This window comes from Chiloscyllium plagiosum, chromosome 18 (genome assembly GCF_004010195.1).
Source record: "Chiloscyllium plagiosum isolate BGI_BamShark_2017 chromosome 18, ASM401019v2, whole genome shotgun sequence".
NCBI classification, from domain to species: domain Eukaryota; kingdom Metazoa; phylum Chordata; class Chondrichthyes; order Orectolobiformes; family Hemiscylliidae; genus Chiloscyllium; species Chiloscyllium plagiosum.
The window spans coordinates 69,265,581-69,292,158 of record NC_057727.1 but is presented as its reverse complement, the minus strand read 5'-3'; the positions used below and the strand labels follow the sequence as shown (position 1 = coordinate 69,292,158).

Genomic DNA, 26,578 nt, shown 5'->3' with positions numbered 1-26,578 from the left:
TAGCGCACGTACATCACGAGTAGTGACTTTATTTTGGTGTTAAGCAATAAAATGATGTTTCTTTTCTGTTGGGCTTCCTGAGTTGTTATTATGCCCAGTCCTAATTTCCTGTCAACATCGATGGCTTCCTCGGCTATTTCAGAACGCAGAAAAGAGTCAACCACATCGCTGCATGGTCTGGAGTCACACGTAGGCTACACCAGTTAGGGATAGCAGATTTTTTTTTTCCCGAAAAGGCATCAGTGACCAACATGCAGGTCGTTCTGCTATAAAGCGACAGCTGTGTCCCTCTGCAACTCCACACTATAGAAAACCATATTATGGAAAACCACTATAGAAAATCACGCTGTAGAAAATTGCTCATAGAAAATAGTTCACCCGTTCGGTAGAAAATTTGTGTTATCCAGACAATGTCCACAATTCGTCAATCACGTTGTAGCTAATTCATGCTGACAAAACGCGCGTTATAGCAGAACAACCTGTAGGCTTTTACAGTAATCAGTAGTAGTTTCATGGTCATCATCACTGAGCCTAGCTTTATATTGGAGATTTATTGATTGAATTCAAATTCCACTAACTGGATTTGAACATATGTCCCCAGAGCTAGCTTACTGGTCCAGCAATAGTACCACTACGCCACTGTCTCTCCCCTGTAATGTGAGCCGCCTGTCACCCACCTTCTCTAGTTTCTTCCCAAACTTTACTAAGATGCTTGAGTATTGTTCCATTCTGAAGAGAATTCAATATTTGAGAAATGTCACTGCTTCTTTTGCATAATTCCATTTCATATTCCTATTTCTGTAGTGAAACTGCAGCATTATGATGGGCATCACTAACACCTACTAGGGCTGAAATTGGATCAGTCCAAACCTATCACTGACAACATGCAACTTAGTCAGAGCATTGCAATTTCTTTCATGGGCCAACCTGGAGTGGAGAAGATCAGTGAAAGATCAGTAACCATAAAGTTGGTGTGTGGCTTTTTCCAATGTCTCTTTACTGGAATCATTGTATTAGCATTTCACTGTCAGGTCTCCCAACCCCAGCTGGAAGTGATTGGCTCCTGCCTGACTGTTGAAAGTGGAGACCTCTGTAGTTACAGACATCACCAGCAGGGGTCAGCATTGCTCCATTCTGCAATTGCTAAGACCAAGCTTGGGTGAAGACTCAATGTGGGAAAAGTTTTTTTGTATTCTGTCATGGAATGTGGAAGGCCAATATATGTTGCCTGTCCCTAACTGAGATAATATGGTGCAAGTACAATCACAATGCTTCGGGAAGAGCATAAGAGGATTTCGACTTGGCGAAAGTTTGGTGATTTGGTTTCGAACTGGGATAATGCGGAGCTTGGAAGTGGTAGAGTCTCTAGCAAAGAACTGAAAGAATCTGCAAATAAGGAATTCGAAGATTAGAAGGACTTGGAAGAAGCAAAAGGGACATCCCAGTTCAATATTGTGAACTGGCGCTATTGAACTGCGTTTCCCAGCTTTCTTTTTCTCCACCCAAGCATTCATGTTTGTCTGTATCTGCCTGCACTTGTGCACAGAGGTTTAAGAAGTGGACCAGTATTTCAATTAACGTTCACTTTTAGCTAGCATTCTGTGGTTTGAATTGATTTCTTTGTTGTAAATGGTAGCTCATTGTTAAGTATAGTTTTCTGGTCACCCGAGAACGTCAGACAGGTAAATTGGGGACATTGAGTAAATGGATTAAATCTTTTGAGATGACTTTGGCAATAGTGTGACTGGAGTATGAGTGAAATTTCCCAAGAGATTGAGGGCTATTGCAGGATTGTTCTGAAACAGCTAATGAAGATTTGGGTGTGATATTAGTAAAGGAGTGAAGGAAACACCGGATTCTGTACTACAAAAAAGTAATGATGCTTAAAATTGCTAGACATCTGCTGCAAGTAGCAGAGTTGTCCCTGATTAATTTAGATTAGATTACAACAGCTAGCTAAACTGCATTGGTAAGTAGGTTGGGAATGGAATTGCCTGCTAAGAAGGTGGGAAGAATGGAAAGATATTTGGGTTTCTGTAGGAATACAGGGCACACCAAATACTTTGGGTAGCAAAACAATGGAATTAGTTCACATTGTATTAATGTTAAAACGGTTTGACCAGGAGGACAAACTGAAGAAGCTCGAGATGAAGAAAAAAGATAAAGGAAAGGAGATGGAAATGGGAAAAATAGGCCTAGAATTGCAATACAAAAAAGAAGGGACAGAGCGAGAACATGCATGGAATGTTTAAAGTGCTGCAGTTTTAAAAACAGACAGCCGATGTTGATGAGGAGAATTCTGGTCACAATCTGAAGCCCAGTAAGGAAAGGATTAACAAAAACAGAAATTGCTGGAAAAGCTCAGCAGGTCTGGTAGCATCTGTGGAGAGAAATCAGAGTTAACGTTTTGTGTCCAATGATTTAAAAAGGTTACAACTGGCCGCAGTAATGGCTGATGATTATGAGCTGATTCATAAACCAAAAACAAAATACGTTTCCGTCACCTTCATAAATTCAAAAGGGAAAGAAAATGGAAATTTGAACAGAACTCAAGTAGCCGTAGTAGAGTTTGGATCGCTGGGAATGCTGTAAGTTCCCATCCTCACAGCAGAAGGGAAAACACTGGGGTTGGAGATATAAATGGAAGGCCAAAATATTTCCATTGTAACAACATGGAACACATTTGTTCAAAATGCTGGAAGTTGCAAGGGAAGTCTGCAGCACTTATCCATGTGCATAAGAATGTGTCCGAAAAGGAAACTCGAAAGGGACGTGGCACAGATCAAATTGTAGCTCTTTCACCACAACTAAGAGACCAGTGGTAAACACTGCTGTGAGTGAAGAGAGAGATGAATAAGGTAGATGAGAGACAAAAAAAGATTATTGTCTAAAGTGAAGATAACACCTTAATCTTTAAATGATTCAGTCAAGCCCTTATAGGTATATATTATTACATTAAGGGAACAAGGGTGACTCCCTTACTGGAGAAGGATTTAGTTTCCAGAGAATTCAATGAAAGCTAAAGTTTTAGTAAACAGGGTAGGTGTAGGGTATATCCCAATTCCATTAGACTAAGTCCAATTGGAGTGTGACTTGCTCTCTGGAGCGAAGATGGACAGAGTCATTAAAAATTATCTGTGGATGGAGTTTATTTACTCCTGGGGAATGATTTAGCAGGAGTGAATGTTATAGCTTCGCCTATAATGACAGAAAGTCTCAGTGAGGCTAAAGAGATGGAAAAGTTGCAGGAACAAGTTCCAGACATTTTTCCATTGCGTGCAGTGACCGGAGCAATGCCGAAACAAAGTCTATCGCCAGAAGCCAATACCATACCGGAAACAGATGTTAAGGTAGCTGAAACTTTCTTTAAGAACAAGGATAATTCAGAGAAAGTGTTTGGCATGGCTTCATTGTTTGAGGCTCAGAAAAAGGATGCAGAGTTAAAGAGGTTAGCGCAGACAGCTCAAACTGAAGCTGATGCTGAAGGAGTTCCAGAGTGCTGTAACATTAATATTCCTCAATTGTCTGTTTCTTATGTTAAGGGAGATAACATTGCTGCAACAGGTGAGATACCCTAATATGCTCATGGTATTGAACAATCCAACAAACATTTATTGCAGCTAGGTAGATTAGATTATATTACAGTGTGGAAACAGGCCCTTCGGCCCAACAAGTCCACACCGACCTGCCGAAGCGCAACCCATCATTTACCCCTTACCTAACACTCTGGGACAATTTAGCATGGCCAATTCACCTGACCTGCACATCTTTGGACTGTGGGAGGAAACTGGAGCACCCAGAGGAAACCCACGCAGACACGGGGAGAATGTGCAAACTCCACACAGTCAGTCGCCTGAGTCGGGAATTGAACCCGGGTCTCTGTCTATATATATATGGAACATTACATTTCTAAAGCACCTGAGCATCTAGGCTGATAGTGAGTTAATAGTTTATAGCGGTAGAGTATGCTTGTAATAACGTGCTCTGCTTCAAATGATCCTTGGATAAGATGATATCTTTATGGCCTCAGATCACAAGAGATTGAGCAGCTTAGGTCTATACTTGGTTGTGTTGAGAAAATAAGAGGAGATCTAATTGAGGTATATAAGATTCTAACAGGAATTTGACAAAGTAGTCGAGAAAGGATGTTTCCTCTATGGGGCAAACTAGAACAAGAGGTCATTGTTTTAGGACAAGAGATTTATAACGGAAATGGGGAGAAATCACTTCACTCAAAGGGTTATGAATCTGTGGAATTCACTACAGAGTGCGGTGGGTACCAAGACAATGATAAATTTAAGGAGGAGAGAGGCAGAATTTTTAAATTAGTAATGTGTGAAGGGCTATGGAGAGCAGGCAAGAAAGTGGAGTTGGTGCTGAGATGAGATCAGCCATGATCATATTGAATGGTGGCGCAGGCTTAATGGGCTGAATGGCCTACTCCTGTCCTAGTTCTTATGATCTTGGACCACCCGCAATGATACTGTCATGATATGAATATGTCTCTAAAAGTCACAAACGTTAAAGATCTTATAAAAATACAGAAAATTCTCCAATTTATCTTCTTTTTTAGATCTGGGTTGACAGTAAGCATAGATCAGGCTTCTGTATTTAATGAGAATTACTCTTTGTCACAAATAAATTGATATTAGCTGCAGATAATATGACTGGTATGGAACCATTGTCATACTACTCCAATGGTCAAAACTCTAACTCCCTTATAAACTCCTTCAACACACACATACAGACAGATCCAAACTTAACGAGTGTCATGGACACAGTTCAATGATCCTTCACCACAGGGTTCACCTTTTGGTTTGTCAGGACTTGTTGCCCCTCGATCTTCCCTCTCCAGGTATTTTTATTTGCAGGATGAGTCTCGCTTGTTGGTTAAAAAGTCACAGCTTACAGCAATTGACATGGCGAATAAACTAGCTTTGTTCAGGTTTGAGGGTTTTATTTTACTGCAAAAAAGACAGACCTTCCTCTTGAGAGGACCAATGGGCTTCTGCCCAAACACCCACAAGCTGTTCCCTGGGAGCCAATCACATAGCTGTTGGCAGGCAAAAGGCCTGTGTCGAATGCTGCCTGATCTGCTGTGCTTTTCCAGCACCACTCTAAACTAGGTTCTGATCTCCAATAACTGCAGTCCTCACTTTCGCCACATCAACAACTGGTCACCACCTCCACAGACCAATCAGCTACTTATTGCTGGTTGAATCTCCATTCATACAGGCCCCCGGCTTCAGTTAGCCTGTACTAACCTCTCTGTCTGCTTTAACAAACAGCACTAACAATGAGTGCTTGTTTTTAAAAATTACAGTAAGCCTTCCCACAGCCATTGGGTTTTAAACGGTTCTTTTTCCATTTCAGTCTGGAACCAACAATACAGAAAAAAGATACGGTCTGTGTAGTGGCACACTGGGGAGAGGTGCTGAGGTATTTGAGTGACTAACTAACTCTTGCAGATGGCATGCAGATTCAGGACTGTGGGGTGTTGGAGAATGAGGGGGAAAGATACTGCAGGCAACAGTAAGAATGGTAGTGTTTGTGCGTTGGTGGGAGGTAGGTACAGTAGTAGAGATAGAGCAAGTGCAAGAGAGCAAAGAGAAGATGGTGGCCATCATCCTGGCAGAATGTGGAGGCTTCTTTCTGCATGGCTGAACATTTCTCCTGACATGGATATCGCAGTGACCCACATGATGAACTCAGAGCAGGCTGGAAGGGAGTCTGGTGGCATAGTCTTCTCTGGCTGCCCTCTCGAGGGCACCAATTTGCCTTTACCTGCCATGCAGCGGAAGGAAGTGTGGAACTGTGCAGACCGGTTCCAGACCAGTCTTGACTGGTGCACGACTTAAATCAAATATTTAAAAATGGCACTGCTGCCAAGGATGGTGGTACGCACAGGGCTACCCGGACAGTGATGAGATTCAGACTGCCATCTGATGAGAGGGACACCATAAGAGCACGATGAGTTGTTACTGAAGGGGGTTTGTGATGATTGCAGGAGACAATTCTCTTGGTGATGTTCAGAGAAACCCTCCATGAGACTTCAGTGAAAATGACATCTTGGTAAAATACGATAATTTTCAGCCCAGTGTTTTTCAAACTCTTCAACCAACTGGTACCAATGCCAAATATGGTCAAAGTTGACTCATGCCGTCAGGAATTATTCTTCTCCCCTGATGGTAGTCAAGGTGTCAACCTCCAGCACTAAATCATTGCAACCAGCAGCTACTGCATGTCACAGAGTTATAGAGCCTTGCGTCATACAGCATGAAACAAACTCTTCCATCCAACCAGTCCATGCTGACCATAGTCCCAAGCTAAACTAGTTCCACCTGTCTGCGCTTGCCCCATATCCCTCCAAACATTCCTTACTCATGTACTTATGTAAATGTATTTTAAACACTGTAACTGCACCCACATCCACTTCCTCCGACTGGTTCATTCCACACATAAATCACTCTCTGTGTAAAAAAGCTGCTCCTCATGTCTTTTTAAAATCATTCTCCTCTCGGTTTAAAAATATATCCCCCAGTCTTGAAATCCCCCATGCTAGGGAAAAGACGCCTGCCATTTGTCTTATCTATAGCCCTCATGATTTCATAAACCTCTACAAGATCACCTCTCAATCTCTTATGCTCCAGTGGAAAAAGTCCCACCCTATACAGCCTCTCCTTATAACTCAAACCTTCCATTCCTGGCAACATCCTGGTAACTCTCTTCTGAACCCTCTCCGGCTTCATAATATCCTTCATATAACAGGGTGGCCAGAGCTGAGCACTGTACTCCCGAAGAGGCCTCACCAATGTCCTGTACAACCTCAACATGACATCCCAACTCCTATACTCAAAGGTCTGAGCAATGAAGGCAAGCGTGCTAAATTCCTTTTTAACCACCCTTACTGAAATGTGATGGAAGCTTCAAAGAATTATGTATCTGAACCCCTCAGCCTCTCTGTTCTACAACACTACCCAAGACCCTATTTTTAATTGTATAAGTCCTTCACTTGTATATTTACCAAAATGCAATTCCTCGCATTTATCCAACTAAACTACTCAGGCCCTTGTAATGTCTTTCTGAATTTTCTCTCCTATTAATAGTTTGAGTTTAGCCAGTAGGTAGCTTAACCATGGCCTCAGATGGGGGACAGTAGTTATTCTGCAAATGCCTTAGAGAGTCTTACAGCACGGTAACAAATCCTTCTCACTGACCATGTCCATACCAACCATAATCCCAAACTAAACTAGACCCACCTGACTGCCCTTGATCCATATCCCTCCAAACATTTCTTATCCTGTATTTACCTAACTGTCTTTTAAACATTGTAACTGTATGTGTATCCCACACTTACTCCAGAAATTCATTCCACATGTGAACCATTCTCGGTGTAAAATAATTGCCCCCTTGTCTTTTTAAAATATATCTCCTCTCACCTTAAAAGTATGCCGCTTAGTCTTGAAATCCCCCTCCTTATGGGAAAAAAACACCTACCATTCACCTTATCTATGCCTCTCATGATTTTATAAATATCTCTCAGGTCTCCCCTCAACCTGCTATGTTCCAGTGAAAAACGTCCCACCCTATCCAACCTCTTCTTATAACTCAAACCCTTCATTATCGGTAACATTCTCGTCAATCTCTTCTGAACCCTCTCCAGCCTCATAATATCTTTCCTGTAATGGGAGACCAGAACTGGATACAGTACTTCAGAAGAGGCATCCCAATGTCCTGTACAACCTCAACATTACATCCCAGCTCCTACGCTCAAAGGTCTAGTAATGAAGGCAAGCGTGTGCTGAATGCTTTTTTAATCACCCTACCTACATGTGATACAAAATTCAAAGAATTATGTACCTGAACCCCCATGTCTCTCTGTTCTATAATTCTACCCAAGGCCCTACTTTTAATTGTATAGGTCCAGTCTTTGTTTATTTTACCAAAATGCAATACCTCACATTTATCCAAATTAAACTGTATCTGCCACTCCTCAGCCCATTGACCCAATTGATTGTGACCTCTTTGTAATGTTAAATGACCTTGTTCACTATCCACTATAGCACCAATTTTGGTGTCATTGCAAATTATTAACTGTGTTTTCTATATTCTTATCTAAATTCTTTATGTAAATGACAAACAAAAGTGGACCCAGCACCAATCCCTGTGGAACACTGCTGGTCACAGGCCTCCAGTCCAATAAACATATCTCCACCATCACTCATTGTCTCCTGCTGTTAAGCCAATTTGGTGTCCAATTGACAAGTTCACCCTGAATCTTGTGTATTATGGTATTACTTCTTACTGGTGTTTCGAGCCTTTCATCACCTAATATCTTCCATATTTCCAGATAAAAAGAAAATTCAATCTCTCTTGTGGCACTCAATAATATTATCCATAAAGAAGGAACTGGAGAGGGATTTGATTCTCAACTCTTAATGTCGCCAAACGTCCTAGTGATACTGCATTGAGTTTATGGGATGTTGTACGGATCTGTTTTGCTAGACTACTTTCTTTCAGTAAAGGATTTGCGTGGGTCAACGAAACAGGGCATATTCTATAAAGAAAGCAAATGGACCAGGTTTTAATCCTTGATCTGACGTTGTTCAAAGTTGGACACAGTACTGGAGCTGTAAAAGCGAGAGTCTTACTGACAGATGGGATCGGGCCTTTCCTTGCCTTCCCCTTTGATCTTTGGTTACAAAGGAAGCCCCTCAGGCCATCGAGATGAACAGCTGAGCTGCACATTTCAGACTGAGCACATCCTGCTCATTCGCCCAATCTGTGCTCAATTTGACACAATCTCTGTCCTTGGCAGCACATTAACCGGCTCCCAATGCAGCCGTCCAGAAGATAAAATGACGAGAAGGAGGAAATGAGATGAGGCCTCATTGAGCAAGAGAAAAGGATGAAAGGGGGGGTGGGGGGAGACGGTAAAGAGAAAACATTAAAAAAAATTGTCAATGGGGATTGTAGAAGAGGGATAGATACAGATACCCTTTCGTACAAGGGAGAGGAAAGCAAAAGACTGGGGGATGGGAAGTATATTTTGCTCTTCATTTCTTAAAATTTTAAGCTTTAAAATTAGAATGCTGCATTAAATCACAGCAAGGCACAGTGCAGAGTCCGGTAAACTAAACAAAACTCATACTATTGGGAATGGGGACAAGTAATAGCAGAGAAGAGGCAGGAGTGTTAATCTGGAAAGGTCAAGGATGGTGATTGAGACAGTGAGCATGCATTGGGAGAGATTGTGTTAGTGACTGGGAGACTAGGGAGCACAAACAAATTGAAATATCATCACAGAAGCCGGTATGCTGTCACCAAATCACCCTTTATTTACAGATGAAGAGACCCTGAGATTGAGCCAGCTCCGTCAGAGCCAGCTCGCAGAGTGAGCAGCATATCTGACACTCCTGTTCTTGTTTGTCAGCCAGGGATCCCTGATTGGACAAGATTAACTGCCCCAATCAGGGAACTCATGTTCTATTTGCTTCATCCAATTTACCATTGTCACAATCACTAGATGGGTAAGGGGCACACAGTATTCACCAGATTGGAAGGATGGAGAGTTAAGCATTGTTTCCTGCAGCAACATTTGATGATTGAACATAAATTAAAATACATAAAATTAATGGGCCTGACAGTGGGAAAAACTGATTAAAGTGGGAGTGATGATCAGGAAGTGGAGAGGTTATTGAGTAGAAAAAGGGGGTGGAATGACAGGAGTGATTGAGAGGAGAGAATCAAGAGATAGATTGATTAGGTGGAGGGGAATTAATTAGGAGTGTAATTAAGATGGATAGCAGTGATCAGGAAAAGGTTTTCTGATTAGGAACGAGAGGTCAATTGGCTTGGGGTGATTGGGAAGGAAGGGGGAGATCTCTGGGAGAGAGGGGCAATTGTGCATTTGGGATAGAGGGACAATTAAGAGAGGGTGCTGGCAGTCACTTTGGAGGGAGTAGGAGATCAAGTATAACCGAGATCATGCTGACCATTCCACCAATGCCTGGTGGAGCGTATACTGAGCTGTGGAAGCACCTGACTGTTTGGAATAGAGTACAACATTTCTGGCAGAATTTAATGCCCTCCCATGTAGTTAATTTGGTGATGAGGGACATTTAATCAGGTATGTGAATGGAGACCTCATCATCTTCCTGCCTCCATCATAATTAAATCCATCGATGTCCTTCCCATTAATTGAGGCTAGGAAGTGGTCAATTAATGGCAATTAATTACCCTTAATTTGCTTGTCTTTCTTTCTGGCATCTCTGGTCTCTCCCAGGACAATACAAGGTCTTGGTAAGTTGCAAGTGCTTGTCTCATGATGATGACCTTGAGACTACAGAGATATGAGAAACATACACAGATATGAGAGCCATAAAGAGACATAAAATAGATAGTAATACTTAAAGACATATCGAAGTTTTGAGAGATGTATTGAGAGATATACAGAAGAGAGAAATGATAAAGGAAATGAGAGATAGTGAGAAAGGATAAGGTATCAATGTACTCCAATTTTTCTACATTACTTCAATATGAGTAGCAGGTGTTCCCACGACCAATCCCTTTCTACTCTTCATTAAGAATGTTCTTTCTCCTCCATCTTCAATTATGGATGTACTTCAAAAATGCTGTTATTGGAACCTTTGGCCAAATCACAGTAAACATATTGCAAATTAGGGAGATAGTTACAATAAACATTTTTTGCAACACTTAATAAAAAAAACCAACTATGTATAAACTGGATTCTGAACAGAATCTTTGATATCTGTAGAAGTACAGATCAAAGTACATCCTCCTTAAAATGTGCCCTGTTTCCCTCATATTTCAGAAAACTGACAATTGCCATTGTATATCTCTCTTGAATTTTTCTGTTTTTACGGTAAACATTATACATCTAGAATACACAGATATAAGCTTATTTTTCTAATCACTTGAATTTTCTGTATACTGAAGCGAAAAAGGAGTTTAGATTGAAGATAATATTTTGAGTGGCTGTCATTTAAGGCATATTATCTGGAATGAAATGTTTGTTAAACATTTTCCAGCTATTTACAAACAGAAAACAGAGTGTTGTAAATCTGTGTTGCCATTTATTACCCACAAGTGACATATTCATAGTGAAAATAGTCCCCAAGCACTCTTATCCTACAAAGCAAGATTTTTGGAGCATTTTGTCACAAAGTTGTCACCAAGTTCCCCTTTCGGGTGAATGGGGCTGATCTGGGCATATCAGGTGGGGCTTCTCTGTGTCCTGTTTTCTCATTATGTTGATTCCTCATGCTCTCATTTAGAAGATAATGTCTTTGCCAGATTTATCTGATAGTTTCCAATTAAACCAGCAGCTAGTCTCTTAAAATAAACAGCAGGGGTGACTATGAACGGGAATAGTCCAGATTTGAAGAGAGTCGAGTTCTTTTTCAAATTGTGTTATAAATTCTACTGTCGCTTGTTGTTTTAAGTATTTTCTCATCCCTTTCTCATCTCGAAACATATGTTTGGCTTGCCTTCTTACTGTTTAGTCTAACATTGAAAGGATAAACTCCCCTCTGCCAAAAAAAAGAAAAAAGAAATCGCAAAATAAATCAAACCCATCGGTAATTGAAGCAGCACAAAGCAGGATAGTTTCAACTTTCCTGGGGTGTTTATCTTAAAGCAATTGACCTTGCCCGAACATGATCAGAAAATGTTTTTTGCCTGACTCCACTTTTTGTAGATTTGTACAGTTATTGACTAATGGATAGCACATCTCAATAATGTTTCTGAATGCCCCTTGGGGCCCAGGAGGAGATTGGATCCATCAGCTGAAACTCAGGGCGGTGCAGAGACAAAGAGAATCAAATCCTTTATTGGTCAGTGCATTGAGTATAGGAGTTGGGAGGTCATGTTGTGGCTGTATAAGACATTGGCTAGGCCACTTTTGGAATATTGCATGCAATCCTAGTCTCTTTCCTATCAGAAGGATGTTGTGAAACTTGAAAGGGTTCAGAAAAGATTTACAAGGATGTTGCCAGGGTTAGATGACTTGAGCTACAGGGAGAAGCTGAATAGGCTAGGGCTGTTTTCCCTGGAGCGTCAGAGGCTGAGCGATAGGGTTTATAAAGTCACGAGGGGCATGAATAGGATGAATAGACAAAGTCTTTACCCTGGGGTGGGGGAGTCCTGAACTAGAGGGCATAGATTTAGAGTGAGAGGCGAAAGATATAAAAGGAACTTAAGGGGCAATGTTTTCATGCAGAGGGTGATGTGTCTGGAATGAGCTGCCACAGGAAGTGGTGGAGGTTGGTACAATTGCAACATTTAAAAGACATTGAAATGGGTATCTGAATAGGAAGGGTTTGGTGGGATATGGGCCAAGTGCTGGCAAATGGGACTAGATTGGGTTGGGATATCTGGTCAGCATGGACGAGTTGGACTGAAGGGTCTGTTTCTGTGCTGTACATCTCTATGACTCTATGACTCTATGCATGTTACCACAACAACGTAGATCGCATGAGGGATCTGTAATACACCATCACTACCACATTTTATGCGACGCACTTGGGAAAGAAACAACAGAGACGCACGCGTGAAGGAGTATTGATGAGCCAAGTCAAAAAGGTTGATGAGCATTGAAGGTAACATTCAACTTGAGCGACTGCACAAAGTGGGTGGCAAGGGTGAGGTGTATAACTGGGACCCTGTTGTCTTGTGACCTTAAAGAATTTATATTTTGTCTTCAGGACTATTCAGTGAATGTAACTCTTTACATGTGTTGTTCTACGCCCATATCTAAGAGTTTAGGTTCAAGACAGACTGATTAAGAAGACAAGGTGAAGAACTGTCTTCAGAATTAGGCTTTATCAAAACTTTGCTTATTGCATATTGATACTAAATACACTATCTAGATCAGGAATGAAGGGCTTTTGCCTGAAACCTCGATTTTCCTGCTCCTCGGATACTGCCTGACCTGCTGCGCTTTTCCAGCACCACTCTAATCTAGACTCTGATCTCCAATATCTGCAGTCCTCACTTTTACCTACTAAATACATTATACCAGGCTGTAATTGTAATGTGGGCTGAAAATGTAATGCTGGAAAAGCGCAGCAGGTCAGGCGCTTTTCCAGCAACACATTTTCAGCTCTGATCTCCAGCATCTGCAGCCCTCACTTTCCCTCTGTAATTGTAATGTTACATTATTAAAAGATTAATATCTACTGGCAGTTTTCGCTTCACTTTTTTCAATTGAATGAATTCTGCCACATTTTACTCCTTAGGCCAGTGGGAAGCAACTCCATGACATCATTGCAAGGTTGCTCCAGGGTTCTAAAGCCCTTATATAGCAGTAACCAGTCGATGCAGAATAGCTGGCTAAACTAGCTAGCAAGTACTGGGTCACCCGCATTCAACTATCTTTTTGTGCACAGCTGCAACAGTAGCTTTCCTGCTGCCACTGTTTGATCGCAAGGACAAGGGATTGGAGGAGAAAGAGAAATGTCTATAAAGATATAAATAGCACATATCAATGGCACCTCGTACTCATCTATGGGCAGCCCAGATCCTGATCTTAAGATTCTGTTCCTAGATATTTGTACCTAAGATTACACCTTGTGTGGCAATATTATACATTTTCACTGTACTTATACATTTTTATAAGAAAAAATAAGAATAAAATAACAAATACAGTGGTGCTTCGGAATCCGAATTTAATTCATTCCAGGAGGCTGTTCAGATCGCGAAAAGTTCGGATTCCGAAACTATTTTTCCCATAAGAAATAATAGAAAGTGATTTAATCTGTTTCTGGATCCAACAAAAAAAACATTTTCAAGACAGTTTTAACTGCAAATACACATGGTTAAGGTAAAATAAGATGAGTAAATGACCTAAATAGCAAGTAATAATAATAAAAACAAGAAATAAATGTACTAACATGAAAATAACTTCATTTACCTTAGAGAGGAGTGCTAATGGTGTATGAGGAAGCTGGAGAGGAGGAAGGAGGGAGAGGGTTTACTGCTTGGAAGGTGAGTCACCTTCCATAGTAACATCAGGTAACTGTGCTTCTATTGTTTGCTGTCTTTGTCTCTTCGTTCTCGTAACACTAAGGCCACTTGGAGAGGGCTGGGGCTCACTGGACTGGCTTTCTTTAGAGAACCACCCTTCCAAAATTGGCTGGTGTTGGCGACTTTTTTGAATTTTTCTGAAGTGGTCAATCACATTGTCATTGAACATGTTTATGCTCCTGTTGACCACTGTCTTGTTAGGATGCCACTTTTCAACAGTGGCCTGTGTTTTAGACCACAGGAAGCACAGTTCCTTAATTTCAGCACTGGAAATGTTCCCACTAGCTCCCTCTTCCTCCTCTGAAGAAATTTCCTCTGCCACTTCTTCTTGCTACATCTTGTGGAGGTGCTGAAGTTCTTCTGTGGTGAGTTCATTCTTGTGATCCTCCACTAACTCCTCCACATCCTCTTCACTCACCTCCAAGCCCATGGACTTACCCAGAGACACAATAACAGGCACAACAGGCGGTTCTTCGAAGCCTTCAAAGTCCCTCCCTGCAACACATTCAGGCCAGAGTTTCTTCCAGGCAGAGTTCATTGTCCTCAGAAACACTTCCCTCCATGCTTTGTCTATGATTCTTAAGCAATGGAGGATATTATAATGATCTTTCCAAAACTCTCTGAGGGTCAATTCGGTCTCATTTGTCACCTCAAAGCTCTGGAACATAGCCTTGGTGTGCAGTTTTTTGAAATTTGAGATAACTTGCTGGTCCATGGGCTGGATGAGAGGAGTGGTATTGGGGGGGCAAGAACTTCACCTTGAAGAAACTATATTCGTCCACCAAATCTTCTTCCAAGCCTGGAGGATGAGCAGGAGTGTTGTCCATCACAAGAAGATCCTTCAAGGGTAGATTCTTTTCCTCAAGATAAGCCTTCACAGAAGGGGCAAACTTCTCATGAATCCACTCAGTGAAGAACTGCCTGGTAACCCATGCTTTCATGTTTGCCCTCCACATAACATTAAACTTGCTCTTCATAACAGTGTTCTTTTTGAACACACGTGGATTCTCTGAGTGGTACACAAGCAAAGGCTTTATCTTGCAGTCTCCACTAGCATTACCACACAACAAGAGAGCAAGCCTGTCTTTCATTGGTTTATGGCCTGGTAAAGACTTCTCTTCCTTAGTTATATAGGTCCTCCTTGGCATCTTTTTCCAGAAGAGGCCTGTCTCTTCACAATTGAATGCCTGTTGTGCCACATACCCCTCAGTGTTCACAAACTCACTAAATTTCTTCACAAAATTTGCCGCTGCATTCACATTCAAACTGGCAGCCTCTCCATGCATAACAACACTGTGGATCCCAGTTGTCTTCTTAAAGTTTTCAAACCACCCCCTACTAGCCTTAAACTCATCAGTATCAGCACTACTTCCAGACACATCTTTTTTAAGATCAGCGTACAGGAGCCTGGCTTTCTCACAAGTTATGACCTCAGAGATGGGATCACCAACCAACTGTTTTTCGTTTATCCACACTAAGAGGAGTTTTCCATCTTCCCTATAAACTTGGATCTCTTAAAGGTCAGAGTCGTAACACCTTTTGCCACATCAGCTGCTTTTATCACTTCTTTATTTTTCAGAATCGTACACATAGTCAATTCCGGCATCTTAAACATGGCAGCGAGATCAGACACACATGTACCGCTCACATGCTTAGCGATAAGTTCTTTCTTCAACTCAATTGTCATTCTCATGGACTTCCTCTTACTCTTATTTGCTTCACTGCTCTTCTTGGGTGAACACATAAGGGTGATAATTTAAAAAACCAGTACAAATCAAGGTGAAAACACGAGGTAAACTAGTGATGGATACATGAGAGATGCATTCACGACCACTTCCGGGGATGAACTGAACAAACAATGTGTGACCTGAACGGTGCGTGGTGTTCAGATTCTGAAAATGTGTTCGGATTTTAGGGCAAAATTTTCTCGAAATAATTGTTCGGATTCTGATTTGTTCGAACAATAGGGCGTTTGGATTCTGGGGTCACCACTGTATGTGGCTATCTTCTCTACCTCACACATCAGCACAGAGTCAGTCACTGAATGGTACTCTCAGAAGTGCTAGGGACCCAGGTTCAATTCCAGCCTCAGGCGACTAACCTTGTGGTATTTGCACATTCTCCCAGTGTCTGCGTTGGTTTCTTCCGGGTACTCCAGTTTCCTCCCACAATCCAAAGATGTGCAGGTTAGGTGAATTGGTCATGGCTAAATTGCCATGGGTTCAGGGATGTGTAGGTCAGGTGCATTAGTCGGGGGTAAATGTAGAGAAATAGTGTAGGGGAATCCTTCGGAGGGTCGGTGTGGACTTGGGCCAAAGTGGCCTATTTCCACCCTGTAGGGATTCTATGATTCTTTAATTGTAGATGCAAAACCTTACCTTGCCATGAGGCTGTCCCTCAATCACAGCCACAATGGCTTCCAACCCAACTAACTGGTGGAGCTTCTCCATATAACAGATGAAGAGTCACAGGCTGGCTGCTCAGCTATAATGTGACTGATGGTTTATCCTCCAGAAGGAGAACATAACAGCCCATGAGCAGACAGGGGTACCATGAGTAACACACATTAATAATCTGAATGCACTGTACCCAATATGGAATGATGAACAAAGAGCAGGCAACTGTTTCAGGAGTTGGTTAAAAACACAAACTAGTTGTGCGGGCCAAAATAATTCTAACCCCTTTCGCTGTCACCAAGTTAGACAAACAGCTTCAGGAACTTGTTTTAGGAAGTGACAGACAGGAAGAGTGTTGCTTTTCAGGCCACAATTCACAAGTGGTAGTACAAAACTCAAAGTCACTCGCTTTGAGTGACTATCCATTAGTCTCCCTACCTCAACTTTCTTCCTCAGTTTGGAGGGCCTGGATTTTCATGGACAAAGCAAGAAGGTCAAGTTGGACAAACTTCTCTTTGAAACAGGACCCTAGCCTGCCGTGTTTGCGTTTAGGGGATCGCTAGTGTAGGATGCTATCAGTCCTACTATGTCTGGAGCTCATTGGCAGACAACCATTGATATTCTAATCAGTGGTTCTGTAGCATTTGAAACTCAGCCAAGTATTCACAATGGGCTTAACTATGGTACCAAACCTTTGTAAATCTAAACAATATAATCTGTCAAAAATACACAAAAACTGACTGAGAGTCCTTTAACTACAGCACTGCATTAGGATAGCCCATAGTCCTCCCTCTTCCCCACAGATGACACAGCATTTTCTGCAAGCTAAAAATATATGCAGGGAATGTAAACAGGTTGTTGAAACTGACCCAGGAATACAATACGGGTGGACACTGTGAGTACCAGGACCAAATCCCATGATTTACATGCTACAATCAAAAGGACAGACCAAGGATAATGGTAAAAGTAAACTGTTTCTTGAAGAAGAGATTGATAGTATTCATTCTTTTTAAATGATGAGAAATTCAGATGTACTTTCTGAGAACAGACATTTACAATTGGTTTGCGAATAGGCAAAGAGTGTACCAACATACATCAAGGAACAGGATTAAGCCATTCAACTCATAGAGCTACTCCACTTTTCAATAGGATCATAGTTGTTCTGACTGAATCCTCAAATCTGCAGTCCTGCCTATCCCTGCTAACCTTTCACCTCTTGTTTAAGGAGAATCTGTCTACTGCTGCCTTAAAAAATATTCAAGGATGCTGTTTCTACCACCTTTTCAGCAAAGAGTTCCAAAGATTTACAACCCTCTGAAAGAAAGAAACTCACCTCACCTTGGTGATGCTTGATTTTAAAACAAGGATCTCCATTGCTAGATTGCCACAGAAAGAAACATCCTTTCATTATTGATAAAATGAACAGCAAATCAAAGCTTATAGCCTACACTCATCAGGATTGAAATGCAAGAAATCCAATTTGCAAGGGGGATATCAATCCATGAAGCTAGAGGTTAACTCTCCCATGAGTCTAACTATGTTGTTGATATGTATCTTTGTTGTACATTTACTTTAGGCATACAGATAATTTTTGGCAGTACAAAACTCAAAGGTTGGTAGAAAGAGACATGAAGTTGAAGCTTTTTGTCTTGTAGTCAACAGGACTGAGCCACAAGGAAAGTTTCTCCCTTATTAATAGGTGTTGTGATCTTATTGAAACATATAAAATTCTGAGCGGACTTGATTAGAGGTTGAGAGATTGCTTTCCCTGGAATCTGGAACTAAGGGGTGAAGCTTCAAATTAAAGGGTCTCCCATTGAAGATGAAGATGGAATTTCTTCTCTCAGAGGTTGATGGTCTTTGGAATTCTCCACAGAGCAATGGAGCCTGGGATAATTGAGAATATTCAAAGCTGAGTTAAATAAATGGTTTGATCAACAGGGGAGATGAAGATTTTGGGGGCCAGTTTGGAAAGCAGAGTTGAGGTCACTATCAAATCAGCCATGATCTGATTGATTGGTGGAGTAAGCTCAAGCGACCAAATGGCCTGTTCCTGCTCCTATTTATAATGTTCTTATTAGGGGACAAAATAAATCTTAATTTGTAAAAGACCTAAGTTAATTGTGGGGAGAGAAAATGTATAATCTAAAGAAAACCTTTACCCAACACATTGAACTCTGACGAGGTAACAGTGAAGATGATCAAGGCAGTCCAGTAGATTATATACAACAAGGTATTAGTCAGATGGGCTGTAAAGTGGCAAATGGAATTTGATCTGAAGATGTGTGAGATGATGCATTTGAGGAGAATAAATAAGACCAGCAGTCAACAACACATGGTAGCATGTTGAGAAATGTAGAGGAACAGAGAGCCCAAGGAATTATATCCACACCCTAAGATAGTAGGACAAATAGAAAAGGTGGCTGTTTTTATTGCTTTGGTGCTGGGGTGGCGGGGTGGCACAGTGGTTAGCACTGCTGCCTCACAACACCAGGGACCTGGGTTCAATCCCTACCTTGGGAAATGTCTGTGTGGAGTTTGCACATTCTCCCTGTGTCTGCGTGGGTTTCCTTCCACAGTCCAACGATGTGTAGATTGGGTGGGTTAGTCATGCTAAATTGCCCATAGTGTTAGGTGCATTAGTCAAAGGGAAACAGGTCTGGGTGGGTTACTCTTCAGAGGGTCGGTGTGGACATGTTGGGCTGAAGGGCCTGTTTCCACACGTAGGTAATCTAATGAGAGGATGTCACTGAAAAGCCAGCTTATTTGTTGCTTATCCTTAACTGTTCTTGAGATCAAGTAGTTATTCGGGATGTTTTACTTTATTGGTCAAGCTATAGATTAAAAGAGCAGGGAGGTTATACTACAACTGTATGAAATATGCATTAACTCACAGCTAAGTTATTGGGAATTGTTCTGGTCAGTGCATTACAGGAAGGATGTGATCACACCAGTGAGAGTAGAGTAAAGACAGAAGGTTTATTAGAATGATGCCAAGAATGGAGAACTATAGCTGTGAGGAAACATGAGCTAGTTTGGGTTTCTTTGGAACAGAGGAGGTGAAAGGAAGATTTAATTGAGGTTTTCAAATTATATAGGGCCTTGAGAGAATGGATAGAAATGATCCATTTCCTTTAGCCGAGGGGTCAATATCTAGGGGCCAATGATTTAAGGTGATTTATGGAAAGACTATAGGGTACTTGGGGAGAGATACTTTAACCCAGAGAGTGGTGAGGGCTCGGAATTCACAGCGTGGAAGGATGGTGCAGGCAGAAACCATCATGACATTTAAAAAGTATTTGGATATTCACTTGAAATGCCACTAACTGCAGGACTACAGAACAAGAGCTGAAAACAGGGATTAGGCTGTTTCTTAGTTGGATGACTGGCCTCCTCTGCCATAAAGTACCATATGCAGACTTTTGAAAGATATTGGACAAAGTAACACACAGGAGGCTTGTTAAAAAGATAGACTGCTCATGGCCATGACCCACATTGTGGGGGTTAGAATGAGGGAGACCAGCCAAGACAGCATTGGAACAGGCAAGTCTATAAGTTACAGAGTCATGGGTAATGGTTTCAGCAAAAGATGAGCAAAAAATGAGCTGAGGCAGGAACAGTGACAGATAATAAGTACGTAGAAAGATGTATAGATAGATAGATAGATAGATAGATAGATAGATAGATAGATAGATAGATAGATAGATAGATAGATAGATAGATAGATAGATAGATTAAAAAATCCATTCACTTTGGGTTAATAAGTAAATAAGACATCATAGGATTTAAATCATAGACAAAGGATCTAGAAGGGAAATGAGAAGACTTGATTTTATTCTGATTATTGTTGGGAACTAGACAGTTCTTTCTTGAAAGGATGGTGGAAGCTGATTTTATAATCAATTTTAAAAGTCCAATCAGACTAATACTTGAGGATAAGAAGCTTTCAGGGTCATGGGGAACAAATAAAAGCAGGGGTTTTAACCAAGTACAACTGCTCTTTCACACAGTTAGTACAGGCTAATGGGCTGAATGACCTCCTTCAGTGCTGTAACCTTCTATGATAGAATGTGTACTCTATGAAACTGAAAAAAATCAATGTCAGTAAGGGTTAAAAAAAAATTTGGCTTAGGCCATTAAGAGTTAGCCACTTTGCTAAGTGTCTGCAGTTGCATATGGGCATAACTGGGTCAGGATGCCAGATGTCTTTCCCTAAGGCTCATCAGTGAACCAGATGGACTTTTACAACTATCTTCAATGCTTTCATGGTCATTAGATTCCAGATTGTCAAATCAATTTCAAATTTGACCATCTGTCGTGGTGGGCTTTGAACTCATGTGTCACAAGCATTAACTCATACAATGACATTGCCAGTATGTCACTGTGTTCCCCATACAGCCCTGGCATATCAGCCTCAGAGGTGATGTGGGGCAATACGAGCACAAGAATTGTGACTCAGAGGCAAGGATGTCAGCCATTGAGCTGCAGCTGGGGTCTATGTCTTCTGCTTAAGCTGCTTCAAAACTGCCCCCTCAAATAATCTCATCAGCTTTATCATGGATTAATGAAAGAACTTTGCTCCTTTAAACTGACAGAGCAATGCAGCTCAAGGATTTAACAGCAGCAGTTTTGATATTTCAATTTCCCACATATCTAACCCTTCAGGTCTGCCTGATTAAATGATCAATTTAATGCCGCTTGTAGTTTTCCACTGTCTACTAAGTTCTGAGGTGAGACTTCTATGATTCACTTCATGTGAGATCCCGATAGATAGAGGAGAGAAGCAACAACTTTCAGATGCAGGGGTGAGCTGTGAAAGGACATAACACCAAATAACTGCATCCAGCATTTTGATTTCTCTCTATATGGGTTGCGGCTGATTGTCACCATAAATAATGTTTAAAGTTGGAATTGATCAATCTATTTCCACACATCTATTCCTCTACTGCATCACAAAAGAATTTTTCCTATTTGTCTTGGCCAGAGAACAACAGGTTTGGGACCACTGCTATGTTTGCCGTTGTGATCATTATGCCGAGTGATAGCTGATCCTTCAGCCCGTATCACGTAACCAATTCAGTTCAAGACTTAAGTGAAGGAGCTAAGTCACAAAGTTGGTGCCAGTCTGTCTCTAACATTATTCCTGAATCAATTTGATAGGAGTTAATGAGAATTACAGATGCTTTTTTACTGGGATTGGAACAATCCCATTTGTGTGGGATTTGATTTCTGGGCATATAATGTGTAAAAGGCACAGGAAGAATTTCTCATCAGTAATAGCTTGGATACAACAATCAACCTCAGCTATGCACTCCCAAACATTTCGCAAATACAGCTCTCAATTGGTACCTACTGAATTCCTCTATCCAGCAACATCTGTTAATGGAATCTTGGAGATTTGGTAAGACTATCACGAAGCATGAGATAGAATTCATGAAACCATTGGAATGGATGATCCCTCACAAAACATGGGATGGAATTCATAAAGACAATGAAAATAGATGTTCCCCACACAAAACACAGAATAAATGATGTCTCTCATGTAGGCATCGATGTTCCTCTTCATTCAGTAGCGTTTAGTCCATAGGTACAGCCAAAGACAAGGCCAGGTATCCCTCACCATTCTACCCCGAGATTCCCAGGGCCTCTACTGGATGCAATGGACACAGTCTGACAGCTAGGTCTCTGTGTCCTAATGAAACCAGAACTCTGCATTTTTCCACTGTTGCTGACATACCTGCTGAATAATTTTGTCGGTTTCCATTTTTATTACAAGTTTGCAGCATCTGCAATATTTTGTTTAATCGAGAGGGCTGAGGAAAGCAAAATCTGTGGCCTGATTTACTTTATGTTTTTTTATTATATGTTAGGCCACGTAGCATAGACCATAGAGAATCAGTTTTTGTGGAGACAGATGTCTTGAAGTTTATTAACAACACAAACTATTTGCACTGCTCAGTATCACAGATTTGCAATTACGGATGTTATTGTATACTACGTACACACAGCTACGTACACACTAACTGAAGACACTATACTGATTCCACTGCACTGAAAGACTGACTGAAGGCAAAATGGAGTGCCTTTACACTGGAACGTAAAATGTCATGGTATCATGTAACTGCCTTAAAGATATCGGACTGTCTAGTTTGGAAATCTATGCAATAATACAACATGAGCCTTAAAACCTAGCTGGCACCTACTCAATCATGATCACTCCTCATCTAATGAACAGACCTTTGTAATGATACAATGGCTTTAAGAGGTGTATTTTTTCACGTTTTTTTAAAGAGGTTATAAGATAGATATGACAAGCTATTGAAAGCTCACAAAAGTTAACAATTTGTGAGGCCTTGGGTTTTTTTAAGTTGGAACAATAGAAGCAGCCTGAATGGGTGGGGTCAAGCTCCCATAGAACCAGGATTTTTAGTTTTAGTTTTTCAGTGGCAGTTGTTGGAGTTTTGAAGGGGGGTTTGGAAGCTACAGTTCACCTCTCCCTGCTACTCTCCTTCTCAGATTTTTCTCTTGATGTTTTCCTCCTGGACTGCAGAATTGCCTGTGAGATAACCTATTTTTCTGAATGTACCTTTGCCATGGGGGAGTTTACAGGATGTTACTATATCAGTACTTCAATAATCTATTATTCTGTTAAGTTTTCTAATAGAGTTAAGTTATCCTAATTTCTTCTTTCTTTTGTTGCATTTTAACTATAGGGTATGAATAAAGTGTATTTTGCTTCAACTCTGGTAATTTGACCAGTCAAATTGCATCTGGAACGCAACACCTTACACTTACATTTAAAATAAGAAAGGGCCTTATATGTCGAGGAGGTTTGGTGTGATCCATAACACCTTGCATTCACCAAACGCCCCACCCTTGGGTCTGTCCTCTTGCAACCCAGAGTCACAAGGAAATGGCCTGACCTCCTGCTTGCAATGTATATGGCCATTGCTGTGCTCTGTTCATGAGTCATGTGGAATGTGGTGATAGGTTAAGAGTCCCTCCCTCCATTCTAGGTTTTAGTGGAGCATTAGAACAGCCCCAAGCTCCATATCATAGAATCCCTACAGTGTGGAAATGACTCTTTGGCCCAACAAGTCCACACCAACTCTCCGAAAAGTAACCCACTCACACCCATTCCCCTATCCTGATTTTACCCCTGACTGATGCACCCAATCTACACATCCCTGAACACTATGGGCAGTTCAGTATGGCCAATTCACCGAACCTGCACATTTTTGGACTATGGGAGGAAACTGGAGCACCCAGAGGAAACCCACACAGACACAGGGAGAATGTGCAAACTCCACACTGACAGTCGCCCGTGGCTGGAATTGAACCTGGGTCCCTGGTGCTGTGAAGCAGCAGTGCTAACTACTGACCAACATGCCGCCCCATATTTTTCAGAGCTAATCATTTAGTGCAGACACTCTTTCAATAAAAGGCATGGCTTATAATTTTCATTATTTTTCAGGCCAGCTGTCGGGAAGACAGCAGCCTAGTGGTGTTATTGCTAGGCTACTAATCTGGAAACTCAGTTAATGTTCTGGGGATTCAGGTTCAAATCCTGTCATGGCAGATGGTTGAATTTGGATTCAGTAAAGATATCTGGGATTAAAATTCTAATGATGATCATGAAACCACTCCCGATTGTCAAGAAACACCCATCTAGTTCACTGATGTTCTTTAGGGAAGGAAATCCATCATCCTTACCTGGTCTGGCCTATACAAGACTCCAGACCCATGGCAATGTGGTTGACTCTTAACTGCCCTCTGGGCAATTAGGGATGGGTAATAAATGCTTAGGTAAATTCTAGTCATGTTGGGCTTGCAGATAAAAAAAATTACATTTAATTTCAAACGGAGTAAGAAAAGGCCAAGTATCACATATGACAGGACTATATAGGATTAGTATAGTTAGGCTGCTTTTGATTGGTGTAGACTCAATGGGAAAAATGGCCTTTTTTCTGGGTTGTAGGCCTCTACAACTGCATTGTTGGAAATGGAGATAGGAGACTTGGACAGAGAGCGCTGGAAGAATATTGTCTGCAGAGACACCTTGCAAAGCAATTGCTCGCAATTGGTTTCTCCAGTGTAAACTAACATCACTACGGTAACAGAATAAACACTGAGAGCCTCCAGCAGCCTTTTGAATCTTGTCAAGTGCATGATACTTGTTTGAGCTAACATTGGGAAGCTGCTGAACAAACACAGACCCAGGAATTTAAGGGTTTTTATTCTCTCTCCTCCTTGCAGCTTAGAATTCCAAAAGGTACTATGCCGGTTCTTTAAACCTCACTCTGGTGTGTGGGTGGAGAGGGCAAGAAAGCATTCATGACTTACACATGCATAAAGCTCTTGGTTCTGACAGAAACTAGATGCTAAAATGGTACCGAAAGCATGCTGGGTTGGGCCTTTTGTCTGTTTCATAACTTCACACACAATGTGGCTCAGTGGTTGGCACTGCCGCCTCACAGCACCCGGGACCCAGGATTGATTTCATGCTCGGGCGACTGTCTGTGTGGGAGTTTACACATTCTCCCTGTGACTGTGCGGGATTCCTCTGGGGGTGCTCCGGTTTCCTCACATGATCCAAAGATTTGCAGGTTAGATGGACTGGCAATGCTAAACTGTCCATTGTCTCCAAGGAAGTGCAGGCTAGATGGATTACCCATGGGAAATGCAGAGTTACAGGGATAGGGCTGGGAAGGAAGGGTGTGCCTGTGTGGGATGCTCTTTGGACGATCAATATGGACTCAATGGGCCAAATGACCACTGTAGGGCTTCTGTGATGATTCAGCCCTATAAGTTACAGTGGTACAATTCTTAGAGAAATTATGGACAAGTGCAAGAACACTAAACAGTGGTGATTATAGGGTATTTTATTTATCCCATTACAAACTGAGATGGTAACAGTGTGAAGGAAAGTGAGGGGGTGAGTTTTTGCCATGTGTCCAGGACCATTGTCTTGATCAAGTGTGATTCAGGTCCAATAAATAAGGAGACAGAATTGGATCTGATTCTGGGGAGCGAGGCTAAATCAGTGAATGAAGCAGGAATACGGAAATGATCCCAGGTAAAGGAGCAATCTAGAATCTGTACAGCATGCAAGCAAGCCATTTGGCCCATCCAGAACCATCCTTGTGACCCTGCATTTCCCATGGCTAATCCATCTGGTCTGCACTTCCCTGGACACTATGTGCAATTTAGCACCTCACCTGAATATCTTTAGACTGCCAGGGGAAACTGGAGCACCCGAAGGAAACCCTTGCAGACAGAACGTGCAAACTCCACACAGACAGTTGCCCGAGGTTGGAATCGAACCTGATTCCCTGGCGCCATGAGGCAACAGTGCTAACCACCGTGCCACCCCATAGAGTAAATACCCTCAACTAGAGGGCGGCCAGTTTCAATGGGGAGAGAATAGGTCAGGTTCAAGTCAACGGGCATCAAAGGCTGGCAGATGTCACTGTAACATGGAGGCCATTTGAGTGCAACTGAAATACTTTCCCACAAAATGGAAAGGTGAGGCAACCAAAGCCAGAGCTCCCTGGACGATGAAAAAAAAATCGAGAGTACCATGGGGCAGAAAACAAGGGAGTATGACAAACTTCAGGTTGATTTCTTCGATCCCTAATTGAAGACACCCCTCCTTTCGATACTTTTCACTCTTTATCTAGCCTCTTGTTGGCAGGACATTAGGAGAAATGGGAGTCAGCACTTACTAGATAGAGGCACAGAGTACAAAAGTATTGAGTTACGATGCATGTTTATAAAATACTGGTTTAGCCTCAGTTGAATTATTGCATCCAACTCTGGGTGCCACATGTTAGGAAGGATGTGAAAGTTTTGAGAAATTGCAGAAAGAATTGATGAGGATGATTCCAGGGATGAGGTAAAAACAATGACTGCAGATGCTGGAAACCAGATTCTGGATTAGTGGTGCTGGAAGAGCACAGCAGTTCAGGCAGCATCCGAGGAGCAGTAAAATCGCCGTTTTGGGCAAAAGCCCTTCATCAGGAATACAGGCAGAGATTAGCTAGAGGAGGGTGGGGGTGCCACCTCCATCCTCCTCTAGCTTATCTCTCCACGCTTCAGGCTCTCTGCCTTTATTCCTGATGAAGGGCTTTTGCCCG

The 26,578-nt window shown here is 41.7% G+C and overlaps 1 long non-coding RNA gene across 1 annotated transcript in view; it reads right to left on the bottom strand.

Moving 5' to 3' along the window:
* Positions 1-15,108: 15,108 nt before the first annotated feature.
* The window catches only part of LOC122559276, a 22,381-nt gene continuing 10,911 nt past the window's right edge, over positions 15,109-26,578 (bottom strand). Inside the window, exon 3 of the long non-coding RNA XR_006314379.1 lies at positions 15,109-15,183. This is a non-coding gene — a long non-coding RNA (uncharacterized LOC122559276). The remainder of the gene's footprint in view (positions 15,184-26,578) is intronic.